Source organism: Lonchura striata, chromosome 3 (assembly GCF_050655825.1).
Source record: "Lonchura striata isolate lonStrDom1 chromosome 3, ASM5065582v1, whole genome shotgun sequence".
Classification (NCBI taxonomy): Eukaryota; Metazoa; Chordata; class Aves; order Passeriformes; family Estrildidae; genus Lonchura; species Lonchura striata.
This window is the reverse complement of record NC_140705.1, coordinates 88768881-88784856: the sequence shown is the minus strand read 5'-3', so window position 1 is coordinate 88784856 and position 15976 is coordinate 88768881. Positions and strand designations below refer to the sequence as shown.

General features: G+C 38.8%; 1 protein-coding gene across 36 annotated transcripts in view; it reads right to left on the bottom strand.

Annotated features, from left to right (window-relative positions):
- Nucleotides 1-15976, bottom strand: part of LOC110469084 (uncharacterized) — a 455123-nt gene that overhangs the window by 328685 nt on the left and 110462 nt on the right. For 28 of the 36 annotated variants that reach the window (XR_014953920.1, XR_014953919.1, XR_014953916.1 and 25 more), the window contains exon 2: nt 15761-15799. The exons of 2 other annotated variants lie outside the window; for them this stretch is intronic. The gene's annotated coding sequence lies outside the window, so the exon portion shown is untranslated. Of the gene's footprint in view, nt 1-15744; nt 15800-15976 lie in introns of all 36 variants that reach the window. 6 more of the 36 variants (XR_014953910.1, XR_014953937.1, XR_014953921.1 and 3 more) reach the window with 1 other exon arrangement.

The window sequence follows — 15976 nt, the reverse complement described above, 5'->3', positions numbered from 1 at the left end:
ATTTTTTAATAGAGGTGTTTTGTAGAGCAACAGAACTGCTGCAGTCTCTGGTACTTGTCTAACATTCTGCATTCCTGGTCTATAATATTCTATGTTCCACAAGTCAAACTCTGGAAAGGAAAAATCTGGCATTTTTTTGGCCTGCTCAAACCTTTAAGCTTTGGCTGAGTTTGTCAGTAGTTCATCTTCTCTGCTACATCCGGTGTTATCATGGGAGAAGTGCTCCTTATTTCACATTTGTGATGTGTCTCTTAACTAATCCATACACACTCTACAGAAAGATTAATGCAATTTATTCCTCAGATGCATAAGTTATTTTATTTTATTTGTAGAAAAAATTACTTTTTTTACTCAGAGTTAGAAATGAATTCTGACTTTCTACTTGGGCAAGACACAAGGATACAAAGTTCAGGACAGTTGTGAGAATAATCTGACCAACAAATGGAACTCACACAGGAGGAGACAATGGAGAAGGAAATTAAACAGTGAGTAGAACTATTAAAGAGCAGCTCCATGGATTTGGACAAGCCACAGAAACAGCCTTGCCCCAATCTCTCCATGTCTCTTTCATCCCACTGGAAGAAATTATGCCATGATTTATATCGAAGGTGTTGTTTCCCTGCCATTTTAAAGGAAGAGAATTTTCTGGATCTTCCCTTTCTTAGTTAATACACATGCACACCCTCACACAAAACATATGTTAATAACTTCAGACCACAAATTTAATTTATCTCAGCTTTCCACCTGACATCATTCCCTGTCATGTGGCGCATACCCATCCGTAAACAAAATGGGGATTCATTTCCATAGCAACAGCAAGTGGGACTTTGATCAGCTCCAATGATTATTTGTAGGCACACACGTTTACAGATATCAAAATCCTAACTGAAGGCTGATTACCTTTTTTTAAAATTTTTTAAATGAAAGCATCTCAGTTGTCTTTTATGTAGGAGCAGGAATGCAAGTAAAGGCACTCAAAAAATACCTCTTGATGGCAATGGAAGCCACTGGCCATTAGCTCAGTGTCATTTGCAGTTCCTTGGAAATATAGATATTCCTAATATGCATAATCCGATGTACGTCTCCTGTGGCCAATGAAGTATTTTCTTTGTGTTCCCTGGCAGATGTGTGGGTTCAGGCTCCACATGCAGGTGTTTGGGAGCTGGCTCATGTGGGATGAGGAGAAGTGGTAGCCTGTGGCTTGACAGAAAAAGAAAAAAAATCTGAACAATGTGTTGAAAAATATTCCAGTCAGAGCTGCACAGGACCAGCTGTTTTTTTCTAATTAGAATAACAAGAATAGCACATGCTAAAATGTTTTTTTTTTTTCTCAAAAGCAGTGAATGCTTCAGGAACTATAAGGGATGAGCTCTAAAACCTATTTAAATTAAGGAATGCTTCAGGAGCCATATGGAGAAGGAAAAGAAAAGGCAAAAGTAGAGAAATGTTTTATTTTTAGCTAAATATGAAGCATTTTGATTCTTCATCCAATGTTACACAGAAATTATCTTACTTTTAAACTTCCAAAAATGTCAGTGCTGATGCTTATTGTATCATGGCTTAAACAAGATATTTCAAACACTTAGTGCATTTCAGTGGGAAGTTCTTGCAGGCATTGTAAATTCCATTCTATGTCCTGAACATGCACTGAGATATATCCCCTATGATATATATCTGGTAATGTATGAGAGCTGCACATAATGAAGTATGTGACAAACACTCAAAACACACCCTCTATCATCAGTCTTTTCTCCTCTTCTCTTTTTTCTTCTTTTTTTTTTTTTTTTTTTTTTCCTTCCACATCTCCTGAAGCACTGATGATTCCAAACTTTGACTACAGGAATAACATTTGTAACAACTACGGCATTCTGGACATCTGCACTGTTAGAGCACTTTAGAATAAAGTCACATGGCCATGGGGAAATTTCACAGAATTCAAATCACAGTGACTTGCCAAGGTGTATAACGAGTTTGTTTTCAGCTGTTCTTCTCATGAATAATTACCAAGCAGGCATATCCTAAAGCTAGCACAAGCTGTCAGTTCACCAGAAATATTCAATATTTAAAACAGAATTTTGCATTTAGAATTTCATAAATGAAAATAATTACAGCACAGGCAAAATAGCACAGTTCAAATGCTGTCAGGTACTTCTTGCCTTTCCATGAGGCTTCCCACAACCAGACGTTGCAGTCACATTAAATTATTTTTACAACGTAAAGAAAATCATGCAAATGCAAGAGGAATTGCAAGGATCTTCTTTTGCCCAGAACTAATACTTTGCTCACATTTTCTTGACTATTCCTTCCCCAAGCACAGAAAGAGACAACAGAGTACAATCCTAAGACTTCCATCTGTTCTGTTCCCTTTGGATCAACGCACGCTGCGTATTCTGCTGTCCACAGAGGCATCAGCAGTGCAGAGCTGGACAGGAGGGAGGAGAGGCAGCAGTGAGGTGAAAGTGCAGGAGATGGGAACTCCAGGGCTTCTGAGAGCCTTCACCCCAGGCAGGTGCCCACAGGAAGCTCAGCCCTTGCTGTGCCCGTGGGAGAGGCTTTGGGAAGGATTTCAGCGGTCGGTGTCCACCTGTCCTGCACACTCATGGCACCGGGAGAAGTGCCAGGGCCACGGGGAGCAGCACAAGGACAGGGAGCCCACAGCCCTTCCAACATTCCCTGGGACCCCTCTGTGCCACCAGCAAACAGCAGCTCCCATCCCTGGCCTTTCGGGGTTTGCATCCCAAAGGGATGATTGTGAGCCAAGGGAAAAGCGCTCGCCTTTCACACACGGCTTAATATCGTCACATTATTCTAATATTATGAAAATCGTTATTGCAGCTTGAATAATGCCCTGAAATAGATATTGTGCTGGTTAATAAATTACATTTTCAAATGAGAGAGATTTTATCACCAAAACATCTCATGATTAATTTCTAATGTGAAGCTTATGGCCCAAACTTAAAACATTTGATTTTGCATTTGTGTTCAAAGGTTGAGCACTTAGTAAAGTTTTTATAAGAAACTTGCTGAATTTTTTTCTCCACATTGAAAAAAAATCAGTAACCTGTTAATCCACTATAACTTCATAACCTCAATTACAGCTCTTGAGATGAAGGTGATTAAAAATAAGTATTTTCCCCTACTTTCAAAGAGCAGGTCACAACTTCCAAAGAAATCCTGTTTCAAATTTTGCAACGATACATTAAGGGCAATAATTAGAATTGGTCAGAAATGTTCCATAAGATGTTTCCCATTTCTTAACCAGTTCTAACTGTAACTATTTGGAGTTATGTAATCTTGAGTAGTAGCACTGAAGTAAATAGTGTTATTTCTATAGGAAGCAAGAGGAGATAATATAAAACTGTGTGTGTTATGACAAAAAAATATGATATTAAAATTAGGAATTCACAGCTCCCAAATCAAAGCATGGAAAGACCAAACTTCTGCTCTAATAATTTTTTAAAATTAATAATTGATATGAATCACCATTTTACTGAACTTGGCCCACTGCTAAGATTTGTGGCCCTGCTTTCTCATACCTAATAATTTGCTGCTGTTGCTTGTGGGCAGCTCATGCTCCATCGAAACCCATTCTCAAATGACCAAATGAATCAATAAATATGGGTGCCAGAGTTCACAGGGAAAATCTGCAATTCCCTTTCTTCATTCTTCTGGATATGTTTGAGTCTCAAGGACTAAGACCTAATTTTTTTTTAGTTGATTATTTCCAAGATCAACACAGCACTGCAAATATGCTTATACAGTTGGCATTCATCTTGTCAATATTTTCAAGAAATTAATCAAAATTTTGCTTTTCTAACTGCGAGCCGATCAATAATCAAATACTATATTATTTACAAAAAAATGAAAAAAATAGCATAAAAGAAACCAAGGAAATTGAACCCCAGAAAAAATATGCACACTTCAGACTTTAATCCTATTATTTGCCACAATGTGTTTTTAATTTTAAACACAAAAATTAGTCCAGACTAATGATTTTGTAACCCCTCTCAAGTGGCTGAACAGGTTGGCTTGTATTATTTCCTAAGCACATTTTGGGTGGAAACACAGCTGCTGTAAATGGAATAGGCAAAGCCCACAGCAGCACCAGATTCCTGGGCCTAGTGATGGGATATAATTAAAAATAAAAATAACATTATTTGTGCATTTGGAAGAATTATAATTCCTGTCTAAAAATCATTTTTGTTTCATTTTGAAGTTAATTTCTAAATAAATAAATTGTTGCTGTGAAAAAAAATATATACCTTAGGTCTGATACTGAAATCTGGGGGGAAAAAAAGAGAAACATTCTCCCAAATCCCTCTTGTCAGTCCTGGGTTTTTAATGGTTTTCCTTTTTTCCTGCAATACTTCTCCAAATTGTGTTTGTGGTTGATTCTTCCTACCCTGCCTTCATCCCATGGGGAGCTGGAGCTCCACCTTCTTCTCTACACATTTGAAATCTATTTTAATAACTTTGTCTCCTCCAACAAGTAAGAATTTTCCCATTGTCTTTAGGGGAACAAGAGGAGATTTTCAGGGAGCTGAGCTGTATAGGTTTTTGTCTCATTTTAATCAGGATGTTGGTTGCACAATTCAATACTGATTGTGTAATCAGAAAGCAAGAAGAAACACAACACAAATGAATTACTATGGAAAAATTGTCCTCATAATGGGGTCATGAAGCATAGAGATATACATTTATAATGCTCTGTCAAATTACATTATGCAAGGAAATAAATTATGTTAAGAGAAAATATGTTTTAATTACGAGCACAATACTTCTTCAAATTGGGGAAAAATTGCTAACCCTATTATTATTATTATTATTATTATTATTATTATTATTATTATTATTATTATTAAAATTTAAATTTAGCCTCGATATGCACAGAAGTGCCCGCACATCCCCTGCTGTTAAGAAGCCTGTGTGTGCACAAGAACAAAATTTAGGAGTGTAACATTTTCCAATTATTCTCTTGCCTGTAGTTTTTTCCTGCCCATCAATATGTAAAATAAAGAGACCCCAACAGTCAGACAACAGCAGTTTGTTACCATGCACATGACAGCAGTTGTGCTGTGCTCTAAGTGTGTGGCTCATAAAGTAGATTATTCAAATCACACAAGTAGAATACAGAATAATAAAATAAAGAAAAAGCATAAGGTTTGGGGGGCATTTAGTTTTCTTTTTTTTAATCCAAACAGACATATAAAGAAGATCATCCTGGTGAGAAAGAGGATGTTGTCAGGTTACACAATTCACCTTGTAATTTTTAATGGAGTTTGAGTTTGTGCAAAGGCAAAGACAAACTTTATATAATCCATTATAAAGAATGGATATCCATCATAATACCACAGGTATTAGCCTTGCCTGCCTGTTAGATAAATTTAAAGATCTCATCCATCTTTTAAAACCTTTATTTTTCCATATTTTTCCAGTTTGGCTGCAAATCAAATCACAGTTGCTCAAAGTGCTGAGTGGAAAAAAGAGACAAGACTTTGCTCCCTCAGCCTGGCCACACAATTAACCCCAAAGCAACAACCACCAAAAAAAGTCTCAGCCCCCAGAGCTGTGTCCAGGGAAAGGGGGTCCCTCCTCCCAGCCCCATTTTCTGAGGTAACAGCAAACAGGAAAGACACAGGAATGCAAAGCTGGGAAATATTCAGCCTTTGCTTCAGCACACCTGTGAAAACCCTGAGTATGCGAGGAGGAGGAAAACGCATGGGAAAGGGGAAGTTTGGCTGTGCACTTCTAGACCCAAAATTTAATTTTATTTGTTAAATTATTGCTTAAAAAAGAATTTTAAAATCCTTGACAGCATTCAGACATGTACTCTGTTCACCCAAAGAGTTCATAGATACACTAAAGCATCTTTCTTACCACAAGGTGGCATCTTCTTATTTTTATATGAAACATCTGAATATTTACATAATTTGAATAATTTTTGACACCTGAACGTTTCTGATTTTTTTTTTTTTTTTTTTTTTTTTTTTTTTTTTTTTGTGACAGCCATTTAACATCTTTGCAGATACCCAGTGGTGGTGTTAGACTTTACCACACAAATGATCCTGGAAGTTTCTGTGGCTGCTTTTCATGGACCTGTTCACAGCCACCATATTACACTGACTCCCCTCCCCAACAACGTGCTGACAATACTCACAGGAACACACAAATACTCCTTGAAAATTCCAGGCCAAGCCAAACTAAGAATTTACAGCCCATGTTCAAAATGCTGAGCTTTCTCCCCAAACTCCTATTGGAAAAGCACGTTACTGGATATCACAGCATGCAGATATTTTAAAATATAACACAGAAACCCACTACAGCCAGGGAACTTTACACTCCAGACTCTGTAACATAACTCAAACCAATTCTACAAACACAGGAAAATGCATAAAAAGCATCAGCAGGGTTTTGTTCAAATCTGCCCAGCTCACCACTAATAAAACTCGTATGAGAAGTAAAAAGGGAAAAGTTTAAAGCCTGTCTCTAACAACTTTCATTTTGCACAGTCACTGGTCTCCTTCCAAAGGTGAAGATTTTCAGCTCATCAAGAGCACAATATCCAGTGACAATGTTCAACTTAACACAAGTGGGAATTACTGCACAAAGTGAGAAATCAGAGTGCAGAGTTCCTCTGACAGAACTCAATCTGACCCCACTGCTCTGAAACTGCTTTAAAAGCAAAAGAAAAAAAAGGAGATTTTTATTTTTAAAATACTACAAGTTCATTAAATATGATCCCAGATCTGCTGATTCAGCTGCAAAGTTCCAAAGGCTGTGGACTTGGGCTCCTGTCCCATAGCTAAGAGAAGTTTACCTTGCATAGTACACCACAAATTGAGAAAAATTCCATGCCAAAACCTTTCCAGGATGAAATTGAAATTTAATGCTCCTGAGATGTTTCAGAAATTCTTCTCTGCTTCCTCAAGCTGGTCCTAACTACAAACTTTATTCTCACATACTCATCTATTGCTAAGTTCAGGGACTCAACTTTATCTTTTAAAATAAAATTGGCTTGGTTCCTTAATTTGAGACAATTTATCTCAAACAAATTTTAATTTTAGATACTTGATTATGAAATGAAGGTTTTTGAGTTAAAAGGAAGAAATTTCTCCCTTGCAGTCAACAGTTTCTGGGCACAGTAATTCCGAATGTTGCACCATTGGAGAAGAGCATAAGAATATTTCTAAACCTGTGGGTTCTAAAAGGGTGGGTTCTTTTCCCACCCTTTAAGGAAGATATTGGACATATATTTTTGCTTTTCATGTGTTCTTAGTTTTCCCCTTTTTGTCCCACCTGAGACCCCCATCCAGGAGGTGGATGTGCAGATCATGATTTGCTCAACTGGGAATGAGTAACTTCCCCTGACAGCAGAATCAGGGATCTTTTTAAACGAGTGAGACTGGGCTGCAATCACCTGCAAACACAAATGAAGCAATAGCTCCAGCCATTACATTTATTCCCAATTATTTGCAGCTGCAAAAACATACGGACAATATTTTTCATGCACAAAATGCCTTTTTTGGCCCCAGAAAAAAATCACATCTATCTCTTATCTATTGTTCTGGTAAAGCTTTCAGAAAGCAAGTCCTAGAGCACTGAACTCATGTCTAGCAGACCATCTGCAAATCAAATTATTTCCAAAATTACCCAGTGAAGCCATATCATTTGCGAGAGACAGGTATGTCTATTGCTTCTAAAGTTACCTGAGAGCTGAAAATAAAGAAACTCCCCACTCCTGAATGCACAAGCAATGGGTGCTTGTACAAACACACTACAAATGATACAGCTCCACCTCAAGTAGAAAACAACTTGTCAAACCTGGAGAAAACTCCCGAGGGAATTTTAAAGGGTATTCCTTTACAATTAACTAGCCTGTAAAAATTACTTAGTTTTGATTTAATGGCAAGTAGGAAAGAATAAAAGCAATCCTGTGCTGTATCGCTAAGCAGTTCTCTAGATGTTTGGAGCCAAAACAATCAAGGGGACAGTTGTATAAATGACCTTTTCTAGTTCCAGTGGAGCTGCTCTAATTTAGGAGCTGGAATTCTGGCCTAACACAGGAAACATCAGCACAAAGCCCAGTTTCACTTTACTGAACGTGATCTTACTGATCACGTAATTTTCTTTGTTAGAAGATGCCTTGATTTGTGTGCAGAAGATACAAACTGATCAACTGCCCAGGTGTTAGAAGCACAGAATGTGACATCCTCGAGCACAGGACTTGGCTTATGCCTTCAGTCTCTTCTGGGCTATTAATTAATGCTTAGAAAGATAAATACTACCAACAAAATAACTCAGGGGCAAAATCCTCAGTGCTGAAGTGAAAAGGAGGATTACTGGTGCCTTCACTGGGAGGGTTGATATCTAGCCCTCCACTGGACAACAGCTGGCCTAGCAGAGAAACTGTGACAATTCAAAGAAGTATTAAACTCCTCTTCTGTATTTTATACTTCACACCAGATAAATTCGTGTGGCTCAGGCAGTTCTGTTCAGAAACTGGGGCCACCCCACAGAACACAGATATTTTTGGTCCTCTTATCCAGCTTACCTTCACCATTCTGTATCTGATACCCTTCCCAGAGCAGCACAACCACCCATCAAACAACTCCTGGTCCAGCAGCACCTCTGCTGTTATCACCACATCTCCTGCATAATCCTGAGCTCTTTTGTTTTATACCAGAATTTAACAATGTAAATTAAAAGCCCCTGTGGTATTAACAGTTACCACAACTCACATGCAAGACTCTGCTGTTATTCCACCTTACAAAGCAGCACTGAAGGGATTCACAATCCAAATATGCTTAGTGTTAGCAGCTGGCTTTTCCATGGCAGCTTTTTCAAGTTACCTCTCCTTGAATTGCAAGAGAGGTATCAATAATTTCCAGCTAAATCAATACATTTTTGCCTAGAAACCATTCTTCCACGTGTTAGTATAAGAAAATGAAAAGCAGATCTTTTATTTTGGGCTTCCCTGTTATTCTCATAAATAAGTGGAACAGACAGTTGACATCTCCTTCTAGTTTACTCCACATTTCCTTTAATTTATCAATGCAAAGTTATTTAGCAGAGTGTCATTAATAGAATTTCTTCAAAGAGAGAAACATTATTAGATGTGTTAAATCTCAACAACGTTGCTTCACAGCTGTAGCCATGGATTTTTTAGGCATTAATTGAACATCTGTGCACTTTAATTAATTTGAAAAAAATGCAATGGGGAAAAAAAAAGGCAACAGTAGGTACTGTTGAATTTAAGGAACTAATTTTAGTTTTCCAAACTTCCTCAAATAATGATTATTTTATGTACACATCAGAGCCTTAGCAGAGGTTATTTTTCACATGGCCACACTGCACAGAGTGAGGCTGATGCTTCTACACACCTGCAGCAGTCAAAGGACCTGCCTGAAGTATCCAAGAGGAGTGATAGCAAAAGAATAGTCTTGTCCTCTCCTTGAGCACCCAATAAAGATCAAATTGTGCCAAAAAAAACCTAGGCCTGCTGCACATGCAATCTGGAAACACACACTGAAGTGCTTAAATAATTATAATTAACCTGTGAGGAACATTAAAGGTGCAGAGAACCTGTAGAAAGCAGCTTATTCCATAGCCCCTTTGTCTACACTGGAGTTGTTTCCTCACAAAGATACATCACTGTTCATACTGCACTAAAGCATTATTGTCTGCTACTCTGCAACACATTCCAAGCACTACTTCAAATTAGAGAGGGGAAAAAAGGTGCCTAGGAAGTACAACTTTTAAGATGGATTCAAGCATGGAATACCATAATTCCAAAGCTCTCCTGTTGAATCATGTAACCATAACTACTGGAGACTATTTTGAAACACATTTTACAGTGTTGGTACTATTCAATGTCATGTTCAAAACACTCTGAGGCTGTTTGGGTTTTTTGTTATGTTGCTGTCCATGAGAATATAACTCCCTGGCACCTTCCCAGCACGAGATGCATTGGAATGACCTCTGAGCTGGCCTTTGGCTGGGACTGGAATGCCAGATTCCAAGCAGGTAAGAAGTTTCCCCACACACATTCCTGGTGTTCAGCTGCTCATAATCTGCAGCACTCACAATTTATCATCGAAGCCGGAGCCTTGCTGCCAACTTATCAAAGTGGCCACTGGATGCATCTGATCAAGTCTGAGCATCTGGCTCTTCCCTGTTCCTGACATTAGCACAGACAACAGAATCAGTGGACTATTGAATGCAATTACAGTAAGCGAGACAGACAATAAAGATTGATAGCGCCTTCTCTTTTTATCACACACAAAACTAGTGGGGGTTAAAGCTTTGCCTTGAGCTGCCTTCATTTAACAATGATTGAAAATATGCAATTCTGATGGTAAAACACTGCAGCCTGTACCACTTCATTTACTGGACACATTATCAAATTAAATGAAAAGTGAACTGCCAAAAGCAACAGTTATTATATATTAACGATGAATATTTACTTAGCATTGTTCACAAATCACACCAAGAACAGAATCCTTCTTGTTATCTTCTTTGCAGGCTACAGATGAGTAGTTTAACATTTCCATGTTTACGTTAAATCTCCTGTCTGCAAATCTCGAAATTCAGACATGTGTGAATGGTTTTGTGACCATCCATGTGGTTACAAACGCGTAATTAATAAAGTGCTCCAGCAGTAAATGAATCCTAATTGCTGCAGGGATTCTTTACCTCAAATCACTGTTGGTATTCTTGAAAATACTTCACTAACCAAAGAAACTACAGAAAATTCGTATTTTGTTTCCAGCAGGCTTTTACATGGTAGGTTGTGTGGTGTGCAACAGCTTCCAACAAATGGAAAATCCAGGAGAAGCCAACATCGTGCATTTATCATGATCCATCTGTTGTATGGGATTCCAAACTGGTTACTGGTCTTTAGTTACTGCTAAAAATATGTGGTACATTGGAAGTGCACTGACAAGAAAACAGAGTTTTGCAAATGAATGATTATTTTGCTTTAAAATTTAACTCCTGTTTTTCAGGAGTCGTGCTAACAGCAACATTCCTGCCTCAAATTACAGCCAAACCATGTGCCAGTGGGTGCCAATAATCTATGGAATGACAGAGCTGATCACTTCATGGATATGGCCTAGTTTGTATTGATTTTTAGTAGTAGATAAACCGAGAATTTGTCTTTATTAGGGTGTCATGTAAGCATTGATGCCACACAGAAATTAATAAAAAATGGTCTTTTCTACAACCTAAACATTGAACAAAACAATAACTACACTGTCAGTACTGTTAAAAACCCCATATATTTCTGGACAATTTTAGATAACTGCAATAAAGCAACAATTGCTGGGTTTGGGGTTCCATATCCCACAAATGCAAACATCTGGTCCTTGTCAGGCACTGAAATCCATGCTGGGAGACTTTGGTGATGCTTGCTCTAGAGAAGATCTTGATATAAGCACTAATGTCTGTGCAAGTGGAATGATGAGATATATGAGCCTAAATGACCAAACTGAAGTTTAAATAAAAACAGGCATTGGCTTTTTTGACCTATGTGCAAAAAAGGGTAGGAAAATATAGCCATTTCTCTGGGTAGGAAAATATAGCCATTCCTAAACATGCATTAATCCCTGAGATGTATTCTCCCCATTTTCTTCTTTTTTTCAAGCAAACCAATTACATTCCATGAATTTGATTTTTACAAATTGTTGCTGTAAAGGCACTGTGGACTAAACAATACAAAAGAAGAAAACTGAAGAAAGAAGTTTGTTTTTTTCTGGCCATATGCTGGCATATAAACAATAAAAGTGACAAAGACACAAATATGCCACAATGGAAAACTATGTGCAGATCCCACACAGTAAATTGGAAAAGCAACATGCTGCATGGTTCTGTTTAACAATAGTGCAAAAATAACTGTAGGAAACTCTGGCTAAGGCGACCCACAGACAGTTTTGGAAGGGAGGCATCAATTGACAAACTACAAGTAGAACAAATGAATTATCTTAAGCCTACTGAAAACAGGAAACCAAGGACACTTCTATTTTCAAATGACATTTATTATCTCTCCACCCCCTCCCCCTTTTAAGCAGAAAACAAAGCTAAATTTAACCCAAATTTTTTCAAGAAACACAATCATTTTATTATGCTCCCATTTGCTGGAAGTATCAAGAGACACTGAATGTAGAGATTTTTTTTTTCCCATCTAAGCCACTTTTTCCATTTGAATCCCCATAAAAAGAAATGTGATCCATTGCACAAAGCAAGAAAACTACTAAAACTTGGTTTGCCATGATCACGTTTTGTTCTGTCACACCACCTCATGCACCTCATCGTGCAAAGGACAGCAGTGAATGCTCTGGTATGTCCCACTACTGCTGCCAACAGAGAGAAATGGCAACAGAGAGAAATGAGCCCTGTCCATGTTTTCCTCACTGAGGTATCCCCATCCCCATATCCAGACACTGGTAATTATGCAACTCATAAAACATAATGACTTTGAGATGTTGCTCTGCTCTGCAAGCAGGTTTAGAAATGCCAAAGTCACTGCAGGGAAAAGAGGGACAGACCACAGGCTGAACCTCACGTCCTCAGGAAGCTGGACTAAGTGTGAGGTGCACTCAGGAACAGAGTGGCTGAATGCCTTCAGAGGATGCTACAGCATTTTTCTGGAATTTTATTTTGGAAAGTAAAACTGAATTGACAGTCACTGGAAAAAAAACAAACAAACAAACAAAAAAAAACCAACACCAAACAAAACAAAAGTTAAAAATTCTAACCTTGAGCTGCCTCAAGTCTGGAAGAAACTGGATGAGATCTGCTCATCTATTAGGAAAAGGCACAGTCCTCACACCTCAGGGAGAATCATCTTTAGAGATAATCAATTGCATCACAGTCACAAGAATCAACAAGTGTAGGTATAGATAAAGGGAACAGCTTTTCACAAAAGCTGTACTTTGCATTTCCATATTCTTCCAATGTATTTCAGTCAAGATATTGTCCAGCTGCCTCATATTTCAACAGGACAGGAATAATCAAGTCATACATGTACCAGAGTCACTGGAATGGAGAGATTCTGTTGTCTAAGGTCTTCTCTGAAGAGCAATCAACCTTTTTTTTTTTTCTCTCTCATTTTGCCATTCCTATTGTGACAAATAAAAACAAAGAACCAGCCACCAAACCCAAGAGTAAAGTCTCACTCTGCTTTCTCCAATGCTGTCAGAAGCACAGTTCCCAAGGCACCCTTCTGCATTGAAGTGTTCCCATGAGCCTGGTGTGCTCTCCCTTCTCCAAGAAAGGCAGGTGCATTATTGCCAAAGCCCAGGAGCATGGAACAGCAGTACCACCATGCACGTCCAGAACAGCAAGATACTGATGAATTTGAGTACCCTTCTAAATAAGAGAATTTGCTCACTCATTTTAAAATATTGCCATGTGACAATGGAAGAGGACATTCAGCCAAAATACTATATGAAAAACAGAATAAGAAAATATTCCAGTGTATATTCCAGACCTATTAGATCCTAAACGTACTGATCCAAGCACAATGCTCTGAACTCTGACACAAAGCCTTGCTGTGGCATCAGACAAGAAACCCAATACCTTGTCTGCATCTGCCTAAACAATGCTGTAATTTATTCATTGCTTAAAAAATACCACAGGTAATAATCCTTTATCCACAAATATCTTGAGTTTGGGGAAAGAGCTTGTTTCAGCCACTTTGTTGGAGGCATGAAATAGGCAATATCATGCAAGATGAGAAATCTGAAAGGAGTATTTAGTGCGGAATGGAAAAACTGCTGTTATCTAACATAAAAAGGTCCAACGTAGTCATGCTTTAATATTTCCCAAAAGCTAAATCATGTTATTCTGAGAACACCTTCATCCCCTCCCAGTCAAAAACTAATTTCATTTTTTGCGATGTCACAAGAAAAGAAACAGCCTCGGTATGGCATATGCAAAATATAAACTTGGTAAATTCTGAAAGACATCGCTCTCATCATCTACCTGATTTTAAAACAGTTTCTTTAAAAATGGTTAGCTAAGCTTTTAGTCACTGTTCTAAAAACTCAAGTCTAAAATGGACACAGAGAAGGTTTGGATCATCCTGCCTTTCCACCTCTGAGACCATAAAGGACAATTGTTCACAATGAAACCAAAAAGGACAATTGTTCACAGAGCTAAGAATTTCACAGGTATTTAGAGGATGACTGGATTGCAACAAAATCCTGTGCAGGACATCTGTTCACTGAACCTCACACCTCATCAACCTAACTTTTAATTTGCTTGTTTCTGCCCCTCCTGTGACATTCTAAGTTGCAGTCACATTTTGTAAGCACCATGAAGGATCTTCAGAAGTTAATTACCACTGTGCTGGGCCTCTTCAGTACAGGCAAAAAGGGAAATGTTCTCTTTCATGGTGGCTTTGAACCGAATCTTGTCCTTAGTGAGTGTCCAGAGCGGAGAGATGCAAAAGTCTCTCTTAATGTATTTCAATGAGGCAAACAGGTGTTGTAGGCACCCTCCAAAGTCAGTTGGGAGGAGATCAGAATTTTTTTTTGGAAATCCCAGTCTCCCTTTATTGACTGCAGAGGAAACCCAGCACAACTCATCTCCTATTTAGACACCTTGTATAAGAACCTAATGCCATGGAGAAGGGTCAGGATCCTGCAGGAAAAGCCACAAAACAGGAGCAGATCTCTGGCAACCCTCCCACACAAGCTGGAGCTCAGTGCACAAGCACCGAGCTGCCTACGTTTCAGTTCCATGTGTGTGAAAAAGGATAATGTCCCTGCCCCAACTCACAAGGGCACAATAAACACGTTAATGATTATTATGCCCCCTGAAAATATGGTAATGAAGGTTGTAAGTATGAGCACCACCATTAGAAATGTTTCTGTGCACTGAGTTCCACTTACCAGCTCTCTCTGTTGTGCAGAACTTCCTTGGGCAGGGATCGTGTGGCAGAACCTGGAGTGACCCTTGGCCTGTGCCCACCAGAGGCTTTGGAGCATTTGTGAGCAAGGGCTGGGCTGGTGCCCCTCCAGGGACACAGATGTGACTCTGCTTGGCAGGGTGTCCACAGAGGATGGTGGCAGATGCTCCTGGTTTATTTTTTTAATTACATTTCACATGCTCTGTGATTTTTCAGTCTCTTCAACTGCTAAATTCCATTACCACCTCCATTGCCCAACCAGGCCCCTTGGCACAGCAAATAAAACTTCCAAAGGAGATCCAAGGGACACCAATCTCAGAGTGCAAAAGTCTTTGGTGATGACCCTGCAGCATCCCCTGCCTAGGTGCAGCAGATCAGCACAAGCAGGAATGCAGAGCCTGCTCTCCAGCCCCAGGAAACAATTCCTTAAAAGCCTTACAAGGTGACATTTTCCACCTCTCTCCCTGCACCACGTCACATAAGGGAGGATACTGCACCCCATGGCACCACTTTTCCCCATCAAGCATTTAACAGCAAAAATACTGTCATTTAAATTCTTGAAAAATTATCATTTTATTTAACTCTGAGATAGAGCAGGGACTTAGAACAGGTCTCCCTTCTCAAGAATACCCTCTCTGATTTGAGCTTGAAGGTGAAATCAGTGAAGCTGTAGAGTGCACTGATGGGAAACAGAAAAATAAGGAAAATGGCAACTATGGCACTAGTCCTTCCTCATGACTAAAAAATCAGGCACACAAAATTGGTGAAAAATAACTGGTTTACAGCTAAAAGCACAGAGGAAATCTTGACTGGGGACAAAACAATATCAACATTACCTTAGAAATGCCTCACCTCAGTCCCAAGATCTCTTCAAAGCAGCTGGTTCAGGCTCTAGAAATTACAATAATAAAAAAATATAATTAAGAGAGAAAATATTATAATAATAATTCTGGAAGATCTTATTAAAAGAGGTAATAAAAGATGCTTTTCTCCTTCCTGTGGCCCCACATCTGCCAAGAAAAGGGGAGGGAGTTGCAGGATGGACACCTGGACATTTGGAGAGCCCTG